Source organism: Chiloscyllium punctatum, chromosome 25 (genome assembly GCF_047496795.1).
Source record: "Chiloscyllium punctatum isolate Juve2018m chromosome 25, sChiPun1.3, whole genome shotgun sequence".
NCBI lineage: Eukaryota > Metazoa > Chordata > Chondrichthyes > Orectolobiformes > Hemiscylliidae > Chiloscyllium > Chiloscyllium punctatum.
Genome location: NC_092763.1, coordinates 49537982 through 49552890, shown reverse-complemented (window position 1 = coordinate 49552890; position 14909 = coordinate 49537982).

Below are 14909 nucleotides of genomic sequence, written 5' to 3'. Positions count from 1 at the left end.
TGTGATTGTCCGGGCTGAGTTCACCACTCTCTGTAACCTTATGATCTTGAATTGGACAGTTGCCATACCAGGTAGTGATACATCTAGACAGAATGCTCTCGATGGCGCACCCATAAAAGTTGGCAAAGGTATTCGCCGTCATGCCAAATTTCCTCAGCTGCCTGAGGAAGAAGAGACGTTGTTGGGCCTTTGTAGCCAGTGCATCCACATGAAGAGTCCAAGAAAGCTTGTTGTGGATGACCACTCCCAGGAGCTTGGCACTCTCCACACAGTCCATTTCTGTGCTGTTAATGTGTAGGCGGGCATGAGTAACATCCCGCCAAAAGTCAATAATAAGTTCCTAGGTTTTGGCGGCTTTGAGAGCTAGGTTGTTCTCAGTGCATCATTTTTCCAGGTCTTCCACCTCCTGTCTGTAGTCTGTTTCGTTGCCATATGAGATTCGACTGACTATGGTGGTGTCATCAGCGAACCTGTAAATGGTATTAGTCCGGTATTTGGAGACACAGTCATGGGTATACAATGAGTACAGTAGGGGGCTGAGTACGCACCCCTGGGGGCTCCAGTGTTGAGTTTAAGGATGAAATATCCCCAATCTTCACTGATTGTGGCCTGTAGGTCAGGAAACTGTGGATCCAGTTGCAGAGTGTGGGGCTTAGTCCAAGATCACTAAGTTTAGTAATCAGTCTCGAGGGGATAATAGTGTTGAAGGCTGAACTGTAGTCAATGAGTAGGATTTTTATGTAGCTGTTCTTGGTATCAAGATGTTCTAGGGAGGAGTGAAGGGCAAGTGATATGGCATCTGACATGGATCTGTTGGTTTGATCGTTAAATTAGAGTGGGTCAAGAGTAGTGGGGAGGCTGGAGTTGATTAATGCCATGACCAGCCTTTCAAAGCACTTCATGACCACCAAAGTTAGGACCACTGGGCGATAGTCATTGAGACAAGCTGCATGAGCCTTCTAAGGCACAGGGATGATGTTGGTCCTCTTGAAACAGGCAGGGACAGTGGCCTGCTGCAGGGAGAGGTTGATGATGTCCGAGAAGACCTCTGCCAGTTGATCTGTGCATGCTCTGTGCGCGGGCTGGTACTCTGGTCCCATCACTTTCCTTGGATTCACATGAAGGAAAACCGATCTGACCTCTGATGCAGTGACTGTTGGGCTAGGTTTGTCAGGACTTGTCTGAATAGGTGTTACCCCTCTGCCGAAATTCTGCTCAAAGTGAGCATAGAAGGCACTGAGACAATCTGGGAGGGATGTGTCATAATTCCAGATACAGTATTAGACACAACGCTAGAGCCACTCATCTCAGCAAAAGCAAGTTTAAAGCTTGGATTGATACCCCAAACCTGCTAGCAGAGATTTATAGTGTTTTTCAGGCCCCATTGACTGACAAACAGAGTGACATAGAGACTAAAGGATAAACGTGTCTTAGGTAACAGTGGGAATCAGTAGAGTCAGCTGAGAAAATTTTGAAACAGAACCAGAGAACACATCGCTGCAACCAGCAGACAGCGGAGGCAAAACTGAAAAATTGCACGAATGCCATGCCTGTAAAGAGGCTGACAAAAGAGAGGACTAACCAGAATAACAAAGAGTTTTGCTTACGAATGAGAACAATTGTGTTCAGAGTGGGAAACTTAGGTAACTCAATGTGAATGATAATGCATGGAAGTTTCATTTCTTGAATGAAAGGGGGCATGTTTGGATGGAAATGCAGTACTGTACTAATGACCTCCCTGGCTTGTCATAGTCATGTGACTTAGAACGGGGATGCAAGGTACATTCACTGCAGGCAGCCATATTACATGCAGTTCTAATAATGGGAAAGTGTAAGTAATATTGAACAAGTAATAGATACAAAAACAGAAATAACTGGAGAAAGGCAGCATCTGTGGGAGATAGCAGAGTTAGTGGTTTGAGTCCAGTGATCCATCTTCAGAACTGAAGATCATTAATTGTGTTTTCTCCCCACAGCTCCACGGAAAAGAGCCCCAGTGAGTTCAGCCTCTCCCTATAGCTCAAATCCTCCAATCCTGGCAATATCTTTGTTCAGCAACAATCCTTACCATTAAGTGTATATGTCCTGCTAAAATTTGCTTTCCCAAAATGCAGCACCTCGCATTTATCTGAATTAAACTCCATCTGCCACTTCCCAGCCCATTGGCCCATCTGATCAAGATCCTGTTGTAATCTGAGGTAACCTTCTTCGCTGTCCACTACACCTCCAATTTTGGTGTCATCTGCAAACTTACTAACTATACTTCTTATGCTCACATCCAAATCATTTATGTAAATGACAAAAAGTAGAGGACCCAGCACCAATCCTTGTGGCACTCCACTGGTCACAGGCCTCCAGTCTGAAAAACAATCCACCACCACCACCCTCTGTCTTCTACCTTTGAGCCAGTTCTGTATCCAAATGGCTAGTTCTCCCTGTGTTCCGTGAGATCGAACCTTGCTAACCAGTCTCCCATGGGGAACCTTGATGAACGCCTTACTGAAGTCCATATAGATCACATCTACCGCTCTGCCCTCATCAATCCTGTTTGTTACTTCTTCAAAAAACTCAATCGAGTTTGTGAACATGATTTCCCATACATAAAGCCATGTTGTCTATCCCTAATCAATCCTCGCCTTTCCAAATCTATGTACATCCTGTCCCTCAGGATTCCCTCCAACAACTTGCTCACCACCAACGTCAGGCTCACTGGTCTATAGTTCCCTGGCTTGTCCTTACCACCCTTCTTAAACAGTGGCACCACGTTAGCCAACCTTCAGTCTTCCGGCACCTCACCTGTGACTATTGATGATACAAATATCTCAGCAAGAGGCCCAGCAATCACTTCTCTAGCTTCGCACAGAGTTCTCAGGTACACCTGATCAGGTCCTGGGGATTTATCCACCTTTAATGGTTTAAAGACATCCAGCACTTCCTCCTCTGTAGTATAAACATTTTGCAAGGTGTCACCATCTATTTCCCTACATTCTATATCTTCCATATCCTTTTCCACAGTAAATACTGATGCAAAATGCTCATTTAGTATCTCCCCCATTTTTTGCGGCTCCACACAAAGGCCGCTTTGCTGATCTTTGAGGGGTCCTATTCTCTCCCTAGTTACCCTTTTGTCCTTAATGTATTTGTAAAAACCCTTTGGATTCTCCTTAGTTCTAATTTCCAAAGCTATCTCATGTCCCCTTTTTGCCCTCCCGATTTCCCTCTTAAGTATACTCCTACTTCCTTTATACTCTTCTAAGGATTCACTCAATCTATCCTGTCTATACCTGACATATGCTTCCTTCTTTTTCTTAACCAAACCCTCAATTTCTTTAGTCATCCAGCATTCCTTATACCTACCAGCCTTTCCTTTCACCCTGACAGGAATACACTTTCTCTGGATTCTCGTTATCTCATTTCTGAAGGCTTCCCATTTTCCAGCCACCCCTTTACCTGCAAAGATTTGCTCCCAATCAGCTTTGGAAAGTTCTTGCCTAATACCATCAAAATTTGCCTTTCTCAAAATCAGAACTTTAACTATTAGATCTGGTCTATCCTTTTCCATCGCTATTTTAAATCTAATAGAAGTATGGTCACTGGCCCCAGAGCGCTCCCCCACTAACACCTCAGTCACTTGCCCTGCCTTATTTCCCAAGAGTAGGTCAAGTTTTTCTCTAGTAGGTACATCCACATACTGAATCAGAAAATTTTCTTGTGCATATTTAACAAATTCCTCTCCATCTAAACCCTTAACACTATGGCAGTCCCAGTCTGTGTTTGGAAAGTTAAAGTCCCCTACCATAACCACCCTATTATTCTTACAGGTAGCTGAGATCTCCTTACAAATTTGTTTCTCAATTTCCCTCTGACTATTAGGGGGTCTATAATACAATCCCAATAAGGTGATCATCCCTTTCTTATTTCTCAGTTCCATCCAAATATCTTCCCTGGATGTATTTCCAGGAATATCCTCCCTCAGTACAGCTGTAATGCTATCCCTTATCAAAAACACCACTCCCCCTCCTCTCTTGCCTCCCTTTCTTTCCTTCCTGTAGCATTTGTATCCTGGAACATTGAGCTGCCAGTCCTGCCCATCCCTGAGCCATGTTTCTGTAATTGCTATGATATCCCAGTCCCAAGTTCCTTACCATGCCCTGAGTTCATCTGCCTTCCCTGTTAGGCCCCTTGCATTGAAATAAATGGAGTTTAATTTATTAGTCCTACCTTGTCTCTGCCTGCCCTGATTGTTTGACTCGTTTCTGTTCTCACCTGTACTAGTCTCAGATTGATCTCTTTCCTCACTATCTCCCTGGGTCCCACCCCCCACCTTACTAGCTTAAATCCTCCCGAGCAGCTCTAGCAAATCCCCCTGCCAGTATATTAGTCCCCTTCCAATTTAGGTGCAATCCGTCCTTCTTGTACAGGTCACTTCTACCCCAAAAGAAATTCCAATGATGCAAAAATGTGAACCTTCTCCCATATACCAGCTCCTCAGCCAGGCATTCATCTGTTCTATCCTCCTATTCCTGCCCTCACTAGCTCGTAGCACCGGGAGTAATCCAAGTATTACTACTCTCAAGGATCTCCTTTTTAAATTCCTGCCTAATTCTCTAATCTTCCTTCAGAATCTCAACCTTTTCCCTTCCTATGTCGTTGGTTCCAATGTGGACAACGACCTCCTGCTCCTCTCCCCCTTGAGAACATTCTGCACCCCCTGTGAGACATCCTTGATCCTGACACTAGGGAAGCAACACACCATTCTGATTTTTCACTGCTGGCCACAGAAACTTCTGTCTGTACCTCAGACTAGAGAGTCCCCTAACACAATTGATCTCTTGGTACCCCGACGTACCCCTCATTGCATTAAAGCCAGTCTTAAGACCAGAAACTTGGCTGTTCATGCTATGTTCCCCTGAGATTCCATCACCCCCTACATTTTCCAAAACAGCATACTTGTTTGAAATGGGGATAGCCACTGAAAACTCCTGCACTAGCTGCCTACCTTTCTTACCTTTCCTGGTGTTAACCCGTCCATGTGACTGTATCTGAGACTTCCCCCCCTTCCTATAACTGCTATCCATCACATACTGTTACTTTTGCAAATTCCTCATTGCCTCTAATTGTCTCTCCAACCGGTCCATTTGATCTAATAGGATTCGCAAACAATAGCATTTATTGCACATGTAATCTACAGTAACCCTTAAACTCTCTTTTAAACTCCCATATCTGGTAAGAAGCACATATCACTTTACTAAAGGCCATTTTTGTTCCTTCACAGTCTACTTACCCAGAAAATAACACCATCTCCTTCCTCTACAAAACACTGCCCCAGGTTAAATTAATAGTTACGGCTTATAATTTAAGTTTAATCAAGAGACATATCTCAAAAAACATATAATCAAGAAACAACCCACTCTACTCATTACTGCAGACTTTCTGAAAGCAATTCACTTATCTGCTTCTGTGCTGTGAACTTCACCCAAATAGTTCCTCCAGGCTCAGTTGTGAATTTCATTGTTTGTTAATTTTCCTAGATGCACTCCGATCTCCAGCGATACATGAATTCAGACAGCAAAGGCAGTAACTGTGCGGGTACACTGTGGTGTCAGTTTCTTTTTCTCTCTCTCTCTCTCTCTCTCCTGCACTGACCTCACCATGTGCTTCCTTTGTCTGTTCTTCTCCCTTATAAAACTGCTGTTGTTTTGATGTTTTTTTCCAAAGTTCCAAAACAATGCAACAGCATATAAAACAGTAATTACTGCTCCTGGAATTTGAGGAAATCACCTCCAACACCTAAAATACTTCAAAAAAGGAGCAGCTCTTACAGCCAGAAATTTTTCCCATCCTCCATCTTGGATTGGCTGAGGGGTGACCTTATAGAGGTTTACAAAATTATGAGGGGCATGGATTGGATAAATAGCAAAGTCTTTTCCTGGGGTGGGGGAGTCCAGAACTAGAGGGCATAGGTTTAGGGTGAGAGGGGAAAGATATAAAAGAGACCTAAGGGGCAACTTTTTCACACAGCGGGTGGTACGTGTATGGAATGAGCTGCCAGGGGAAATGGTGGAGGCTGGTACAATTGCAACATTTAAGAGGCATTTGGATGGGTATATGAATAGGAAGGGTTTAGAGGGATATGGGCCGGGTGCTGGCAGGTGGGATTAGATTGGGTTGGGATATCTGGTCAGCATGGACGGGTTGGACCGAAGGGTTTGTTTCCATGCTGTACATCTCTATGACTCTAAGATACTGCCAGACCTGTTGTCTTTCTCTTGCAATTTCTGCCTTTGTTTCAGGTCTCCAGCATCTGCAGGTCTTTATTTTAGTAAAGTAATAAACACAGCCCAGCATGAACCTTGCTGTCCTTCAGCAATTATCCCAGCATATCTCTGAACTTTAATTCTATGAACTCTGTCTTGTTGCTTGAATTGGGTTTGGGCTTTCAGTGGATGTTATATTTAATAAAGGGATTTTTTTTTTACAATTTGTGCACTTTCATATAGGGGCTTTGAGAATAACTGTCAAGCAAATGATTTGACACTGGATCAGAAATTGGTGAGTACATGAGCTGGGTGATGGCAGAGATCACATCTCTATTCAGAGCAGCTGTGTAGTGTCATGAATTTCCAGTAGGTGATACATGAGTTTTGTATAACAAAGTATGTGATTGTAATCTTCCAGATGCAAATAATTAAAGCAGAGTAGGGAACAAACAGATCACTGACATACAAGAAAATAATCACAGTACTATGTTCGTCTTCAGAATAAAATTGTCCTGGCACTATTTGCAGCTGCCTATTATAGCCATGTAGCCTCCTTCCCAATCATCTGACATTGAAATTTCAGCACAAAATGAGGCATTTGTTCTGGTTCTAGTGATAATTCGGTACTATCCATTTTAAACCTGTTTTCCTGATATACTGTTGGATTTTTTTTTTCTTTTTGTCTATATAATTGCCTCTTAGATTTGTGATTGACTCAGTTTCACTACTTGTGGTAATAAATTCCAAATTCTAAAGGTCCTTCGCATGAAAATATTCCTTGTAATCTACCTCTTAAACTTTCCTTAATTCTAAAATTATACTAACTTAGTTTAAATGTATAAAATAATTAAATGCATTTTAATGTTTGCTCTTTCAAATCATTCAAAAAGAAGTTTGCATTTTCTAATAATACAATCATGTAATCTTGTACAAAACACATGCATCACCTACTGGAAATTCATTACACTGTACGGCTGCCCAGAAATGAGAATTGACTAGGAGATGTGATCTGTAGCCATCACCCATAAAGCTTAACAGCTCAGATACTCACTAATTTCTGATCCAGTGTCAAATCACTTTGCTTGACAGTTATCCTCAAAGACCCAATATAAAAGAATACAATTTTTTAAAATTCCCTTTATTAAATTTATTGCATCTTTTGAATCCCCAATCCCAGTTCAAACAACAAGTCAGAGAATTAGCAAGTCATAAAGTTCAGAGACATATTGAGGTGTTTGTTGAAGTACAGCTGTGCTCAAGCTGGACTGTATTTATTTTGTTGCTGAAAAAGCACAGCAGGTCAGGCAGCATCCAAGGAGCAGGAGAATTGATGTTTCGGGCATAAGCCCTTCTTCAGGAATGAGGAAGGTGTGCCAAGCAGGCTAAGATAAAAGGTAGGGAGGACGGACTTGGGGGAGGGGCATTAGGAAAGCGATAGGTGGAAGGAGGTTAAGGTGAGGGTGATAGGCTGGAGAGGGGGTGGGGGTGGAGAGGTTGGAAAGAAGGTTGCAGGTCAAGAAGACGGTGCTGAGTCCAAGTCCAAGTCCAAGATAAGGTGGGGGGAGGGGAAATGAGGAAGCTGGTGAAAACTGCATTCATCCCTTGTGGTTGGAGAGTTCCTAGGCGGAAGATAAGGAGCTCTTCCTCCAGGCATCGTGTTGCCATGGTCTGGCGATGGAGGAGGCCAAGGCCTGCATGTCTTTGGTGGATTGGGAGGGGGAATTAAAGTGTTCAGCCACAGGGCGGTTGGGTTGGCTGATGCGGGTGTCCCAGAAGTGTTCTCTGAAACATTCCGCAAGTAGGCAGCCTGTCTCCCAAATGTATAGGAGGCCACATCGGGTGCAGTGGATGCAGTAAATGATGTGTGTGGAGGTGCAGGTGGATTTGTGACAGGTATGGAAGGATTCCTTGGGGCCTTGGAGGGAAGTGAGGGGGGAGGTGTGGGTGCAAGTTTTGCATTTCTTGCGGTTGCAGGGGAAGGTGCCGGGAGTGGAAGTTGGGTTGGTGGGGGGTGTGGACCTGACGAGGGAGTCGCGGAGGGAGTGGTCTTTCCGGAATGCTGATAGGGGAGGGGAGGGAAATATATCCTTGGTGGTGGGGTCCGTTTGGAGGTGGCAGAAATGATGAAGGATGATGCGATGTATCTGGAAGTTGGTGGGGTGGTAGGTGAGGACCAGTGGGGTTCTGTCCTGGTGGCGTTTTGAGGGGCAGGAAGTGGAGGAGATGTAGTGGAGAGCATCATCAACCACGTCTGAGGGGAAATTGTGGTCTTTGAAGAAGGAGGCCATCTGGGTTGTTCGGTATTGGAATTGCTCCTGGGAGCAGATGCGGCAGAGGCGAAGGAATTGCGAATATGGGATGGCATTTTTACAGGGGGCAGGGTGGGAGGAGGTGTAATCTAGGTAGCTGTGGGAGTCGGTCGGTTTATGGTAAATGTCTGTGTTGAGTCGGTCGCCCGAGATAGAAATGGAGAGGTCTAGGAAGGAGAGGGAGGAGTCTGAGATGGTGCAGGTAAATTTGAGGTTAGGTTGGAAGGTGTTAGTAAAGTGGATGAACTGTTCAACCTCCTCGTGGGAGCATGAGGTAGCGCCGATATAGTCATCGATGTAGCGGAGGAAAAGGTGGGGGGTGGTGCCAGTGTAGCTACGGAAGATGGACTGTTCCACATATCCTACGAAGAGGCAGGCAGAGCTTGGGGCACATGCGGGTGCCCATGGCTACTCCTTTGGTTTGGAGGAAGTGGGAGGACTGGAAAGAGAAATTGTTCAGAGTGAGGACCAGTTCAGTCAGTCGAAGGAGGGTGTCAGTGGAAGGGTACTGGTTGGGTTGGTGGGAGAGGAAGAAGCGGAGGGCTTTGAGGCCTTCATGATGGGGGATGGAGGTGTCTAGGGACTGGATGTCCAGGGTGAAGATAAGGCACTGGGGGCTGGGGAAGCGAAAATTATGGAGGAGGTGGAGGGCGTGGGCAGTGTCCCGAACATAGTTGGGGAGTTCTTGGACTAAGGGGGACAGGACCGTATCGAGGTAGGTAGAGATGAGTTCAGTGGGGCAGGAGCAGGCTGAGACAATGGGTCGGCCAGGGCAGTCAGGTTTATGGATTTTGGGCAGGAGATAGAAATGGGTGGTGCGGGGTTGTGGGACTATGAGGTTGGAGGCGGTGGATGGGAGATCTCCTGAGGTGATGAGGTTATGGATGGTCTAGGAGATGATGATTTGGTGGTGGGAGGTGGGGTCGTGGTCAAGGGGGCAGCAGGACAAGGTGTCCGTGAGCTGGCGTTTAGCCTCAGCAATGTAAAGAACAGTGCGCCAAACTACCACTGCACCTCCTTTGTCTGCCGGTTTGATAGTGAGGTTGGGGTTGGAACGGAGAGAGTGGAGGGCTGTACATTCCAAGGGTGAGAGGTTGGAGTGGGTGAGAGGGGTGGACAGGTTGAGGCCGTTAATGTCGTGGTGGCAGTTGGCTATGAAGAGATCGAGGGCAGGTAAGAGGCCAGCATGGGGTGTCCAGGTGGATGGGGTGTGTCGGACGAGGGTGAAGGGGTCGTCAGAGGGTGAGCGAGATTCCTGGTTGAAGAAGTAGGCGCGAAGGCGGTGGAAAAATTGTTCGATGTCACGCCGCATGTTGAACTCATTAATCCGGGAGCGTAGGGGGATGAAGGTGAGGCCTCTGCTGAGGACTGATCTTTCATCCTCAGAGAGGGGGAGATCTGGAGGGATGGTGAAAATACGGCAGGGCTGGGAGCTAGGACCTGGGACCTGGTGTGGGGCTGGAGCTGGGAGTAGGCACGGGGTTAGGTGTGGGGGTGGAGTTAGGTGTGGGGGTGGAGTTAGGCGTGGGGGTGGAGTTAGGTGTGGGGGTGGAGTTAGGTGTAGGGGTGGAGTTATGTGTGGGGGTGGAGTTGGGCTGGGGGTGGAGACGCATGCGGCTTATGCCCGAAATGTCGATTCTCCTGCTCCTTGGATGCTGCCTGACCTGCTGCGCTTTTCTAGCAACACATTTTTCAGCTCTGATCTCCAGCATCAGTCCTCACTTTCTCCTAGTTGTATTTATTTCTGCTCCAATTAGGATAACATAAGGGAATTTTTTTCATCTTTCACATCTATATTTCATCATTTTACTCTAATGAATCTGCATTGCACTTTTGCTGTGAGAGTACTATAATTTCCATAGCAAACTTTCTCTGGACAGCGTACAGTGCCAGAATATATTCCTTCACAGAGGGGATGTAAACTATGTTTACAGTATTCCATGTATGGTCTAAATATGCCTTGTACAGTTTTGGGAAACTTCCTATTTTTGTATTCCCTTCCTTTTGAAACTACCTGCTAAACTTGAAAGCTAGCTTTTTGCAATTCACGCACAAGGACCCCCAAAGCCCTTCATGCTGCAGCTTTCTGTACTGTTTCCCCATTCAAATAATATCTACCTCCTCTATTCTGCCTGTCATGGTGCATGGCATCACATTTTCCCACATTATATTCCATCTGCCAAGAGTTTGCCTTCTCAGTCAACCTGTTTGTGCCATCTTCACCAGTTGCCTTTCACCTATTATCAATTTGGTATTGGAAGCGAAACTCAGTCATTAAATGCATTGAACTATACCCATATACAAACCAACCAGACAGAACTAGAAGCACTAAAAAACTTAGGCACATAAATACCAAGCAGGATAGACCACCGATGCTTTAGCGAAGACGCACTGACGATGTCTGTAAAAAAACAACCAGCTTGGTGAACAAATCTACAACCTCATTGTAAATCTGTTTTTCATGTCTGCAGTAGGTGCTTCAATTAATAATGCTACACCTCCATTGTTTGCTTTATCTCCCCTTCTCTCACACCCTTCTGAAAACTCTATATCCAGGGATGTTGAGCTCCCATTTCTGTTTTCTGTTCTCTATCCTTTACCTATCCCTCTAACCACATAGCACATTCTTTTGACCCCATGGACCTTAATATTTACAACAAATCTCTTGTATGCCATTTTATCAAATTATTGGTGAAATTGCAAATAGACAATGTATGTGTAGTTTGCTTTGTTTATATATGCTGTAATTGCTCAATGAGTTTGTTTAATTCAATATACCATTACAACACGCTATTGATTGCCCATGATTAGTTGATAAATCAATATTTTCTACCAACAATAAGCATTTTCCTTTTTTTAAAGTAATTTTCCTGCTATGGATGTGAAGTTAACTAGTTCATAGTAATATGGCTTATTCATTTCCATTCTTGCAATGTAAGTGTAACATTTTCTTCCCTCTTCTCTGATATATTTGTCATTTCCATTTAAATTTGGATATTATGGTAAGTATCATTGTTGCTTTACTACTAACTTCCTTCTGTATACTCGAGTGCAGGCCTCATTAAGTTGGCAAATGAACTTAATTTTTTAGCAATTTTTCCCCTTTACATCTGTTGGTTCATTCCCCAAAGCCTCCCCTATTACTCGTAGAATTCCCTGCAATCGCCCATTATTGTAAGTTGAGATGAGGTGGTTGCTCATTATGACACGCTTATGTTCCAGAATGCCCATCTGATCTAAGATTGTCATGGGGATGTATAATTAAGGAGCAAATGGTAAATAGAAAGCTAATTGCAATGGGGTTGAGTCAATCAGTATGTTCTGTTAGGCTGTTAAGAAAACACTGAGCATTTGTGTAAAGATGAAACAAGTAAGGTTCTCTTTGAATGCAATATTTTTCTCTGTGAAAGAGTTTAAACAGATCCTGGGTGTTGAAACCTCCAGGACTTCTTAGCACTATGTTTAAAGCTCAGCCATGCACCCAGTCAAGTACTGCCAGCCAGGGGGTCACCCTTCACAATCAAATAGAAACAATACTCAGGGTACACAGCTGCCATTGCAAATATAAGTGCACATTGGTAAATGTCTTCCTAGTTAAAACAAATCTACACAGGTTATCTGTCCATAGTGTCGTTCCATCTTGGAACCCTGTCCAATGGAGTGCCCAATGTAGGCTAACATTGCCTCATTGTGCCATGTGGGAGATAGCATACTGGAAAGCATTCAAATGGTTGCATCCATTCATTTTTATGCAGCAACAGAAAAAGCGAAGAAAAGAGAAACAAAATCTGCATTGGGAACAGGACTACTTGTCTTTTGAGTGTAAACAAATAATATAGTCAATGAATGATTACTGTAGTAGCTCACATCCATTAGAACCAGTGCCAATTAAATCCTATCTGGATTGTTGAGCCTGACGCTGTAATGCTGTCATTAGAAGGTGATATCCCAATTGCTTAATATCTTCATCTTCTTCCTTGGAAGACTCTCCAGCTGTCTCAGTTCTTCAGCACCCATCACATCCCCCTTTTAACCTGCTCCAGTTGTGCACAGTGGAAGGGCACAGCAAACCAGGCAGCCTCAAAAGGTGGAGAAGTCGACGTTTTGGGTATAACCCTTTTTCAGGACTTTTCTTCATGAAGAAGGGTTACACCCAAAACGTCCACTTCTCCATCTCCTAATGCTGCCTGGTTTGCTGTGTTCTTCCAGCATCCTCACTGTCTATTTTGGATTCCAACACCTGCACTCAAAGATTATGTGGCATATTCTGTCTGAACTGTGCTGCAAGGCTCCACTGACATAGATTCACACATCAGTACCTCATCGTCAGACGATCTATCATTTGTTCTGTGTTGGCCTTGGTCAAAGAATGGGCAGCATCATATCTATGCCTGGCCTCAGTCAGGGGGTTGCATAATGTAGTCAGCAGCTACAATTGCAGAGGGTAATCTTTGTCTTTCAATAACCATCCATGTAAAGCTTCCAGCTATTGATGGTTTACCACATTCAGCATGTAGATGGACATGGAAAGACTCTGACAAGGAGGATCATAAAATGTATTCAGATGAGCCTTTGACACAGGGACCTTATTTCAATGAGTGCAGCACTTGTAATGTCATGCAATCATAGTGAGAGATTGAAAATGCTGTCTGAATGCTAATAGCTGTCCACTCACCCTCCCTCAACACCTAAGAAAGGCATTATTGCAAATAACAGAATGTTGGCGAATACTTACAGTTCAAGATGAAAGAAAATTTGTCTTTTGCCTTTGAGGAGCCGATGTGATATTGCATTAATTTTATACTTTGCAGTCCACAAGTGCCACTTTTTTGGTTGCCTGAAATTACTTCAACTTCCAGAGATGGATATGGTTAATCTGCAATAACCAATGACATGGTAATGATTGCTTGAGACTAGAATTTGTATCCCACATAATCTGATTACTGATGACTCCAACCTGTACAGTCTAAGACCCTTTAAGGGTCTCGCATTGCTCACAAATAGAGTCTAGATGCTATGACAGGGGAAAGAAAAACTTATTTCAGCCACTATGAGTATGGCCCAGCCATTCTCTAAATCCAGTGAATATTTGTGAGTTGTATTAGAATAGAAAGCAAGGCAGACCATGCTTGGCACAGCAAGTTGCAGTCTTAGCCTGGTAAACAAGGATACCCCCAAACCTCCATGTTCCTTTCTTCCTGAACAGTGTGTTGAGTTCATCAGTATGAGGCTTTCATATATTCCCACACACCTTGTTGAAATATGCCTTCACCTCCTAATATTACCCTCATTCCAGCCCTATATTTTAGTAATGCCAACCACTGTGCTGTGCTGCACTGCACCCTGGTGAAAGTTAGGGTGGTGCTGACCCTCCATCGGTGATCCTACCCCAACCTCTGCAGTAGCCATGTCCTCCAAGGCACTGTTGTCTCCCCGATTGCATCTGAGCATGCTGCCTCCAATTCTCAGAACTGACAGCCCTACCTTTCCCACCACAGCAATGTTCCTGACAACTCCCTTGACTATCACTGAGCTGAGCCCCAGGACTAATTGTGGCTCACTCTCCTGATTGAACTGGACTAAAAGCCCTGACTGATCACTGACCAGGTCCCTGACTGATACTTGTGCATCTCCCCAACTGACCTGCCGTGACTCCTTGGATTGGTCACATTCCACCTATTCACCAGAAAGTAATCACCGCTGACCCTGACCACTCCACATAGCTGATTAACCATGTTCAAGCTCCTAAACTGACATCAAATGCTGCCCTACACTTACTGTAGTGTGACCCCCAACTGAAGGCTTTCTCCCTCAGCCTGATTGAGGACTATACCCTGTCTTTGAGACATGGTCATTCGCTTGCTGCATATGCAGTGTGTTTACTGTGTATGCTGCTGGCCCATGGTTCAGGTGTGAAATTGATGTACCACATTTTCACACAGCAACATGTCCACCACCCTGACTACCGATTGCTGACAGCACTAAATAGCAAAGAAAGACAGAGGTACTGTGAACCTTTAAGCTCTGGTTGAGGGGACAACACACAAAAAGATGAGGCAAGGCATGGCTGAGATGCTGTGAGCATTCAAGTAGACACAAAGTGAGTGAGCACTAAGAGACAAAGCGAAGGGGTCTCAAATGTACCTGGATCAATCCATTAGTCTATCCCTGCTTGCAAAGCACCCTGGCAGTGGCATTACAATGAAAGGTAAATGGGTTGGAGATGAGACATGAGGGTGCACTGAGGTTGCTGAGTCTCCAATGGTGACCTTTGTGAATGGGGGATGTGGTCAGTCACTGCTTGTGGAGTATTCTCTTAGCTGATGGGGACTGCTGCTCA